Source organism: Paramormyrops kingsleyae, chromosome 11 (assembly GCF_048594095.1).
Source record: "Paramormyrops kingsleyae isolate MSU_618 chromosome 11, PKINGS_0.4, whole genome shotgun sequence".
NCBI classification, from domain to species: Eukaryota; Metazoa; Chordata; class Actinopteri; order Osteoglossiformes; family Mormyridae; genus Paramormyrops; species Paramormyrops kingsleyae.
The window spans coordinates 7,631,403-7,642,499 of record NC_132807.1 but is presented as its reverse complement, the minus strand read 5'-3'; positions in this window follow the sequence as shown (position 1 = coordinate 7,642,499).

The following is an 11,097-nucleotide window of genomic DNA, read 5'->3' as shown; positions in this document are numbered from 1 at the left end:
AAGGCGTATCCGAATCTGTTTGGTTGAAACCTCAAATATTATCCTGTTGTTGACACTGAGGGTGATGCTGGCACCTTGTACCGATGGGGGTGGTGGTTCAGATCCCACCAACAGTCTGTGTACAAAGTTTGCATATTCCTCCCTATGTTGTGTGAGTTTATGTCCATGGATGGGTTTTTATTTTGGTATTCAGAACTAATTGCTTGCTGACGCTGTGCACTGGGTGGGCATTTATTCAAATGGGCACTCTTCATTTCGAGGGATCTTGTAATCTTTCATAGGCGTGAGGAAAACTATTACTGGCCGGAATATGTCTGACAAAGTCTGCCTATGACCAAATAAAATTAAATAAAACTTCTTTGTTTCTGACCCTTCCGTGGAACCTTCTCATAGATACCTCTGCATGTAAATTATAGACCTGATGTTTCAATGAGCTAATTTTCCACAAAGAATGAAAGGTTGAATAAAACAGGTAAGGTGAACTGAGGACCGTTACCCAATACAGAGGTCCAAACCTTAGTTTCTCCATTAGGGCTTCTTGTGTAACTGTGAAAGATCCCATCTCCCTATGAAACCAAATCCGATGGTTTAAAGCCATAGGAGGCAAGACGGTCTGCAGTAATTGATCGCTACAAAGTGTTGTCCATCCAAACCACATGGTCAAATGGAAAAAGCAAATGGGTTTTCGGAGAATAAACCCTAACCCTGAGATTGGGATGTTCCAGACAGGACAAGCATCACCAGTCAGCTTACAGTCCATCTAAAGCGATGGAACAAAAGTGCCCATAAAGACATGGTGTGGTAGAGGTTGTCTAAAGTAACTGCATTTGAGTCACTGCATGACCTGTACCACTTAAAGGTACCATATCTGTACCTATAAGTGTTTGCACAGCTCACTTCTAAAAAGGGGAGCAAAACAGCCAGTCTCACTCAAAGCTCTGTACTCTTGGGGCTTTTTGTCAAGGTAATCTCTTCCATCTTCACCTCAAAGCTTTTTTCCCCTCTACATTTTTTCTGTATCCATGTTTGTCATTTCAACCTAGTAAGGGCTTGCAAGTCACGATGCAAAACATGGAGGTCACCAAAAGTACAAGGAAAGCCTGCTTATGTCAGCAAGGACATCTTTGTGTGGTCTTCAGTACCTGGCTTTCGGGACAGACAGCACAGATAACGGACATGATTTTTTCCATATGAACAATGATCTCTTTTAGCCTTGCAGTCTGATCCTTTTTGTTGTGGTGAAGGTGCATGTAACTGATCTAGCACTGGCAATGTGGTCTATGCCTTTTGAAGTCTGCAGGATGATTGCCCTCATTTCTACCTTTTATGCTGCTTTTTTAAATAGTGCTTCCCTTGTTCTCCTCCAGCCTGCAGTCTTTTGGCAAGATGATGTGCAAATGCCTGAGTCCTGAAAATCGTTTGCTCATTTTACTTGCTTTATGTGCGAATCTATCAGCAGACGTATGCCGTTATGGTGTTTTAGCGCGTTTTCCATAGCTCTGCTGGGCTTTACATAGCTCATTGTGGTTCTTCATGCAAACATGCAGACCAGAAATATAAGACTGACTTCTGCATATCTGGGATACAGTTTTCTGAGTAGTATTTTTCAGTTCAATTCAATTTAATTTGTATAGCACATTTTCACAATATTACATTGTCTCAAAGTGCCCAAACACCCCCAATGAGCAAGCCTGAGGCGACAGTGGCACAGAAAATCTCCCTAGAACGGAAAAAACCTTTGGAGGAACCAGCCTATCCTCCAGGGGCCAGTGGAAGTAGTAGTAGTGAGCAAGCTTAGAAACTCCCCCCTCATCTTTTTATCTCTGTTTTTAGATATTGCTCTTGTTTACTGGTGTTTCCTGGCAAACCTAAGCCAACATTTATAGATATTGGGATTCTTTGATTCATTCATTGGGGGAAAATGGGCAGGAAGATTACATTTTAAGAGGATTTTGTTAAAGGAGGCGCTGCATACATTTGCCATGGCTGGCTGGATGAACGGGCCACTCAGCGTTAACTGCCTGCCTGTCTGTCTGATGTGGCCTGATTGGTTATCTAGACAGATGCTTTTGTCTCTGCCTTTGTTATCAGTAATGCGGAGCATGTTGCCACGGAGATAAACTAAATACACAGCTTGTGTTTAGTGACAGAGTGGGGTTAGCGGACATTTTGCTTACTCATACACACATGGGCGGGTGGTGATGTGGCGTGGCGGGGGTCAAACGCCATCATTTTCGGAAAGGAGCTGACAACGCGGTGAGCTCAGCGTCAGATGTTCACCCTGCAAATAGAGCTTGTGGCTGAGTGAGACTCATTCCATTTCTTACAAGTCTCGACAGAGTCCCTCAGTTTGATCCACAGACCTAAACGTCAGTTAATTTGCCTCTGTGTGCACACGGCTGCCCAGACCTTCCGAAGCATATAATCTGGAGATATCTGCACTGCTTCCAACCTCATAATTCACTAATAATAGGCATGCATCCTCTCATAAATTGGTGTTTTGGAGTCCAGTGTTAGTGCCGCAAAGCAGTCTGATGAAACCTGAGCATAATGCCCAGTGGCAGGCTGCTATGAAGGGCCGGCATCCAGGTTTATGTGCCTCTCTGCCTTCCACATTCCACTTCTTGTCAGTTTTGTTCGCCAGTGGAATCTTGTTCCAGTTTAGGAGTTGAATCATAAACGTGTAACTCCAGCGTGCAGGCAGATAGCAGGAAGGAGAGTGGCCCTTCGCTGACAGTCTCCATTGTTTCACCTGATGTTTGTGTCTTGGCGGCCCGTTTGCATGAGAGCTACGCCAGATAGCAGGTTGGTTCTCAAGCGGAGAGATGAGACTTGGGTAGCAGGTTATATTTACTGGTACAGGCTGCCTGTAAAATACAGCCTTGAAATGTTCCCCTTATGACTTACTCAGTGCTCCTGTGGTGACGGTGAGGCCGTTTAATGAAAAGATGAGTATATAACCTCCGTCACGTGGGTGTTTTGGAGACCACTGATTGAGTAAATGGATTTTTCTGAAACGGCTGTTTGGTAGAGGCCCTCTCAGCAGACGCACATGATTGGCATTGTTATGCGTGGGGTGGGGTGGGGGGGGGGGGGGGATTTTGTCTAGATGTCCAGATTTGCTCCCAGGAATGGAAAGGCCTCTGTCTCTGAAAGCTGCAGCCCAGCCCTCAGCTCCATGGGAGCCGGTGCAAGTCCTAACAGCCAAGTGTAGCATTAGCATTATGTCAGCTCACCAGCGACGCCCAGTCCGAAACCCTGGACCCCAATCGGACTGGGGTCAGCTGTGTGATGTAATTTCTAACGCTGTCCGTTTATAGCTTGGCCATTGACTTGGTCGAGACCAAGCAGGAACGACATCCCTGTTGGCATTTCAAACATCCTTTACTCTGTTCTTTTCAGATCCCTGTGCCGTTTATGCTAATGGGGATGACATGACACCACTGAGATTGTATTTCCTCCAGATCCTGGCCTCCGCTCACCCCAGTGTCAACCAGGGCCTGTACCCTGCCAAAAGCGATGACAGAGATAGGGACGCAAAGCGATTAATCTCTCGTGGGCAGATTCTAATCTTACCTTCTCATTGCACACTGAGCCATTTATAGCCGGCTACTGTTAGTGCAGACATTTGAATCTCCAGCGACTCCCTTCATCACGTCGGCTCCTCCGGTGTGTCTAGTCATTGTTGGGTCTGTCAGATGCACATGACTTGAAGAGCCACTCTGAAGCTCAGATTCACCCTGTGACATCAGGATACCACAGCTAGCAAGCATTTTGCAACTTTCTAACATGTTAAAAATAACCCAGAACAAAGGTTTATCGATACCTCTGAAAGCCCTGGCCTGGCTTCAAAAAGCTTTAGGGCCTTGACATTACAGATTCTGCAATCTCTATTAAGCTATATTTTCTCGTCACAGCGTCTAATTAAAATTGCAGCCAAACTCCAGTGTATTTTCTTTTTCTGTAGAACACATTGAATATATGGGAGAATGGCTAATTTACTTGTGAGTGTGCTATCATTCTGTGGCAGCAGGTGGCATGTTGAGTGCTGAGAAGGGTGTGTAGCTGGGAGGTTGTTGGTTCAAGTCTTAGAGGGGACTGGTACACTTCTATGTATGTGTTACTCATTCTCTGTGATCCGTCCTTATTCTTGCCTGACCTATTGCAGACCTTGTGCACAACAAGAGCTCTAGCAAAACATCCAGCGTAATCACACTGTGAACGACATGGAGAGTCTGATGAGTTTGTTCTCACCAGGCTGAAACGTGACCCGTCTAATTTTTAGTCATTGTGACTATGAAATACTAGCCTGTCCATATCTGGTTTTTAAATGTTGATACCATTTTGACCTTGTACCCTGATCCACAGCAGTGTATGAACAGGCTAAATAACGACAGTGACATATAGTCGAAATGCACAATAACTAATTGTTTTGACTGTGGATTTCTTTCTTTTCTAGCATGATGAATTTGTGTTAGTGGTTTCTCTGCTTATGTGACTGTCTGTGGTATTTTGTTTGTGCTGAAGCCTTAAGGCTCTATGCATATACCATGGGGGTAAAAAGATAGGCTTTACCAGTAATGGCCCAGTAATGAAAAACAGACACACTCTGCAGAGTCCAAATTGCCAAATATATTCAGCTGAAATCTTTTTCCCCCTTCCCTTGTTCTGAGAAAATGGTTCTATTGTTTTATTCAGCACTAGGACACCCTAGGCCAGAGGAATACGATAGAATAACCTAGATATTCTTTGAAATCATTGTCTCACTTACCATAGATGCTACAAACAATGAATCTGTTTGTGATGTTGGTTATCAATGACAATAGTGAATGAAAATGACCTCATTTCCTGTGGGGGTGTGGATATTGTGCACAAACAATCAAGATCATTGTTGTAAGACAAATGTGTTTTGTTTCTACTTTTCCACAGCGTGATATATTTCCTTTTATGGATTTCAATATTAGGAACATATCACAAAAGTAAACCTATTACATGTTTACCAGGAATCAGTAAGAGATTATTAAAAGGGATTTAAACACTGGATTCCTTAAGCTCTAATCCAGTTCTGCATTATGCTACATCTGCTCTAGATTCCACAAACTATAGGTAGTGCTTGAGTGGAAGAGCTGAAAATCTGTTTTATCCATCTTCTTATGTTTTGTTGTTTTTTTCCCCCCCAGATTGACAGGATGAAAACCAGGCTGTGTGTGTGGTAAGCTAGTCAGCTGAGTGTAAATGGGTGTTATTTTAGGACAAAAACAAGGGGGTTGACTGACTGGTGAGATCCAAAAGCAAGCACAGCAGTAAAAACAAGCCTGTTCAGGAATAAGGCTTGCTGACCTCATTCATTCCATTCTCCCTATGTCATTGCAGCTGGACAACATCTAAAGGTACGTGAAACTGTAGAACTGCCAAATTCACACAACCCCTTATTTTTAGCCTATACCTGTTGGGGTGAGTGGTGTGTAATTGAGAAAGCAGGGTCAGCCTGTCCATGGAGCGGTAGGGGGGTTAGGGACCTTGTTCAGGAGCCTGATAGAGACTCACTCTGCCAACCTCGGGATTCAAACCAGTGACCTTCCATTCACAGTGTCCCAACCTTCTGAGCCACACACAACTCTTACAAAAAATAAGACTTTGGACCTCAACGATCATTAACTAAAAAGGGTTCTCTTCAAAAATGTGTCCATGTGAGCCTTGCTTTACTTACTGTTGTTCAGGTATGTTAGCATAATGCAGTATCTTGCTTATATAAGGAAGGGTAACTGGCAATGGCTAAAACTACCGTGCCATGACACAGCTAAAGACATTCCACTGGAGATTGTTCGGATAAATCAACTAGTTTTCCTATCGTGTAAACTGTCATTTTCATTTTGATCGTGACGATAAAACAAGAGATGCAGGATCCTTGCAGGATACAGGCAATGATGGTAATTTGCAGAGGAAGATGACGGAGTTGATCAGCAATCCACACTCTGTAGACTCTGTAGTGCTGCAGATGCTTTTGCTGTATCGTGACCCACTGCCCTACTGGGCTGCATCCTAGTGGTATCGGTGCTCAAAGTGGGGGGAAAGCAAGTGCTGGTACTCCCCTTGTTATTCAGTGCCAGGTGCTGGTACTCCCCTTGTTATTCAGTGCCAGGTGCTGGTACTCCCCGTGTTATTCAGTGCCAGGTGCTGGTACTCCCCTTGTTATTCAGTACCAGCAGATATTGAGAGATGCCGGTACTCTGAAGAGAGAAGGAGTGAGGTGCTGGTACTGCGTACCACTGAGTACCGGCCCACGTCGAGCACTGGCTGGTATTGTGCTGTTTTTACTCTCTGCTATGCATTTGCGTACAGATGGAAATCGTGATTGTTTTCAAGAAATCGAATATTTCGATTTTGTTCAACTAAAAGATTCATTCAGTATCGTTCATTGATTTGCTCACTTGAGACACCCCTAGAGGTAACCCTTTAATATTTTTATGTCAGTGTTTAATAAAACGGTCTTTATGATCTTACGTATCATTACACATTTTGCTGAATGTTTATTTGCCCGGCTGACTCTTTCAGGCTCATGCATATCATCACACCAGTGGGCGGAATTAGTCGGAGTACCGCAGGAAATTAACCAATTGGTGCTGACCGAAATCATTTCTTTCTCTTGCGAACAGTACAAATACATGTTGTATATCGAGCGCCAAAGGGAGAAGCCTTCGTGCCGTACGAGTACAGACGTTGGTCAGTTAAAACGTTCAGTCAGGTTATATGAGTCACTGCCCTTGATGAATACTGTTGCACTTTAGTAACCTTTATATTACATCGTTATAAAACGTGTTTCATTCGCTTTAAGCAGAAACCGAGCAATAGTGACACATTCATTCTGGCACGGCTTAAGATTTAAGCCAAAACTTAAACCTTGCAGTCTGAAACAATCGATTTTTATTTTATGGAACATAAAATAGCTACGACATTTATTTAGGAAGCCCTAATACATAATCATGCTCAGTCATAGCTTAAATGTACTTGGGTAGTTTTCAGTTGATGCATTGTGAGAAATATGTTCACATTTTAAATGGACGCATTGTATTTCCAAGGCTTTCCACCAGACGGCGCAACTGTAGCTCATAAAAAGCCGGTCACATCAGCCACGTATACAGCACCGTGTCACTACAAGCATATCACACATTGCTTGTCATGCACGCGTTTGTGTGTTACGGATGTGATTCTTGCAGCATAATTTGTAATTCAGTTTTAGTAGCTATTAATAAAAGCTAGAATAAAATGATTCTGATATTAATCGTATAATGGGTTCACAGCGACCTCTATCAGCGTTTACGTGTAATGACTACTTTAGTGTAATAAAAATTCTACTGGTGCTACTGGTTTTAAGAAATGTCGTATAATTACACTTTCTGGTGTGAACAAAATACCGAATTTGTGAAGAAAGCCTTAATATGAGAGTTAATTTTTCAGAAAAAGACGCAGTAAAGACGTTTTTCTTACATATTCACCCAGCATGAATTGCTAATATGGCGAAGGTGTTGCGTGCATGGGTTTCCAAATAAAACTAAAGGCAAATGTATGACCGTTAATGAAACGTGAGTCATATAAGCCAAATCTAGAGGATGTAATGTAATCATTATGAAAGGACGTCCACTGGACTGCAAGGGCAAAAACCTTTTACCCAACAGGATTCTATCATTCTGTCAACATACTTATTGCAGTCAGGAACTGCAGCTTTCGGAAATATGCCGGTGACTGTATTTCTATGGGCAGGAAATTAACGGGCGCGGAAGCAAGTGTGACATTTGGCAGGATGTGAGCGGGGGCATGAACGGCTCCTGTTTCAGCGGCGCTGTAGACCTGACCATGACACTGTTCTGCTCGACAGGATCAGGTGATTTGAAAAAGTATAAGAAAACAGACAATTATTTGAGCCATCTTTGTTATACAAATCAAATCTACTTTCATTGCCTGCTCTGCATAAGCTGAACATGAAGTTAATCTTCAGAAAACTCTCAAAATTACCACTGGCTATTTAAGTACTGCCAAACAAAACAAAACAAAAAAAACATGATGTCATTTATGTTTAGCTTTTGCAGCTATAGCTTGGACCAAGGCATTCATCATGTGCCCATGTGTTTCTGTTTGGTACTGACCTAATTTTTTCTCTTCCTGGGCTGATGTAGCCTTTTTCATAATTCAGTCCGGAACGTCTGTCGCCACTCTGGGACACAAGCATGTAAATTAGGGTTAAATGCAAATAATGCAGACGCTGACCAATATTTGGCTGATATCAAGATGGGAAGTGAAAACCATGAATGAAGCCATGTCAGCTGACTGACCGAGGCCCTCAAAGTGTAAATGGTTAACCCTGTGCTTGCCGATTTCTTTGCAGAGAACTGAGAATCATGCAGCACAGACTGTTTGCTTGTATGGAGCACCGAGACCCACTTTTGGGTCTTGTTGCTGGAGAGCTTCCCATATCGCACATTCTGTGGAGCACATGTCACCCTCTGGGGCAGTGTGGCCGAGCTTGGCAGCTGGCCAGTGGATGTGAGACGGGAGACAGACGAGTGTCATCTCAGTGTCTCACACGCCATGCTTTCCATGTAGGCTTAATGACTCATTAAGCCCACTGCTGTGGACTGAACTGCTTCACGCCCACACTGGGTTGGCAGCAAAATTGAATGTTTTCATCCAGACGGTCCATTAAAACTTTTGCTGAAAGGCTGAAAGTAGTGGCCTGCCTTTCCACCAGCTGTGAGGTGATTTATTTGAGCCCTTGTATTTGGTGGGGTGAAGTTTGTCATGCATTTCCCAGAAGAAACCCATCATCTGTCTTGTGGCACAAGTCAACCTGCAACTCGGTGCCAATGAGTAAAAATCGGTAAGAATGTAACCATGAGACCGTTCACCAGTCCTGGTGGAACTCCTGGGTCATTATTACTATGATTATAACTCTGGTCAAAGAGATTACAGTCTATTTGACTACAAGAAATGTGCACATTACACTGTCAGAAATAAGGGTAAAAACTTGCACCTTTGCTTGTCACTGGGGTTGTCCCCTTGAAGGTCTGCCAATTGTACCCTTAGCTGTAGATAAATGTACCTTTTAAGGTACAGAAATACTCTGAGGAATATTTATGTACAATTGATTGTACATTCATGCTGTCTGGACCATTGGGATGCTCCTCAGAGTCCATTTCTGTACCTTAAAAGGTACAATTACAAGGGTACAGAAAAATGACAATTTTTTTCTCTTTTTTCTAAGAGTATATACGGTCACTATTACTGTTGTGAGATGTGAGCTATTGGTCACATAAGTCATAATGGTTAGGAGAGCCAAGCTTTCAATAGAGGAGTCAGGGTTAGACTTGTTAGGCATGTCAGGATCAGAAGATGGAAAAAAAGCCAATTAAAGGAGGATCTGATAGTTGAATGTGTAGAGAAATTGAAGTCAAGGAGAATTTTCAGAGACAAAAGGGAGAAATGGGTATATACAGGAGATAATCAAATGGTGCAAAGTCAGTATTCAGTCCAAAACGTGAAAGGTTTGCTATACCTAATTAGCTCTAACATGGTTATGGAGTCTTATGCAACAATTTAAACAAACTCGTTTGAGGAAGATCAAAACTAATGTACATAAAAAGATGTCCCTGCTGAGGTAGCCATGTTCAGAACAATCTGTCTCTGTTATAATGAATACAGCCTGGAGCCCTAACATTAGCAAATACAAACCCATCACAACGGAGGTAGCGGGACTGAGTGTGACAGCTAAAGGTTTATCTGCCTGTAAAATTGCACAGAGGTGAGGTCTGTTTATGCTGTCTGCAAACACTAGGCAGTACGTGTAAATATAGACTGAGGCCATTAGTGAAGCAGGGCTGTCCTGATTTGCACTTTGTCTCAGACTATCACTTCCTGTATAAATGTATACAAAATATATGCAGATCAGCTCGCTCGTACAAGAAAAGGTATTCTTGTTATACACACTTAATGTAAATGTGTGGTTAAGGTTTATTATACACATAATAGCGCCGATTCAGTTTTAAACCGACCATTTAGTCCCTCCCTGCCATTAAAATTAAGATTTTGTTTCCTTTTCTCTTTTTGGCTTAATTCCGGTAAATGCTTGATTTTAGAAGCAGTCTTTTGAGGACACATGTACCGTGCCCGCTTTTCCCGGGGCGTCCAGCCCTGCGCTATAATGTGGCGGCTTCGCAGAAGCGGCTCCTGTCAGCCCGACGGTGCTGCAGCGTGATGGCGTAGGCTGTTTGTCAGACGGAGCAAATCACGCTACACATGAAATGACACTAGGTTTGGGAAATGCCACGCCATTACGTTCTGTAGCATACTTTGCGAAGTCGTCTACCTGGCTGACATGCAGTGACGCTGCTCCTGTCGCCAGGAAAGAGCAGGGACTGCCTGTCTGGTTATTTTCCACTAAGCTCCGACCTCCTGTCTCATGCCAGAGAGAAAATGCGGAGAGAGCTGTGCTTTCGGCTCCTACATTAATATCCACGCACTGCCGGTTTTAGCACAGCTCTGGGTGTGCCGTTTTAGTCTAAGGAAACAGTTTTAATAAGCGGCGTCTTAAATTAAAATAATTTGTAGCTGCCGGTTATGTATCAAATTATTCCTGAAGATAAACTGACTCGCCAACACATGTATCCATTTCAAGCGAAAGTCAGAGCAAATCCATATTTTAACCATCGTTATTAATTCCCAGAAAAGAAAACGGACAAAATTAGGCATAGTAGTTACTCCACAAAGTGCTGATTACTCGTCTAAATTTTTTACAGTCTAGAATGTGAGAAACTTAGAAATAATGGCACCTTCGTTTGTCATTTTCATCTTTATTTGATAACGGGCAGGAAATGCAGAACAGCCACCTGTTGTTTCAGTCCCGGATTAGGCCAACAAAGGTCTTTCTGCACAGTGGTCTCTGAGTTTGGGCTGGAAAAGGCTGCAGCCTGAGAAAATGCCAACTTTGTTTTGGAAAGAGGCTAGTTGCCCTTTTTATTTGTGGAAATATATGCAGGCGCTACCTATCTGATAAGGGAGTGGAAAAGCAAGCATGCTGGAAATAAACAGGGTGGGTGCTGGACG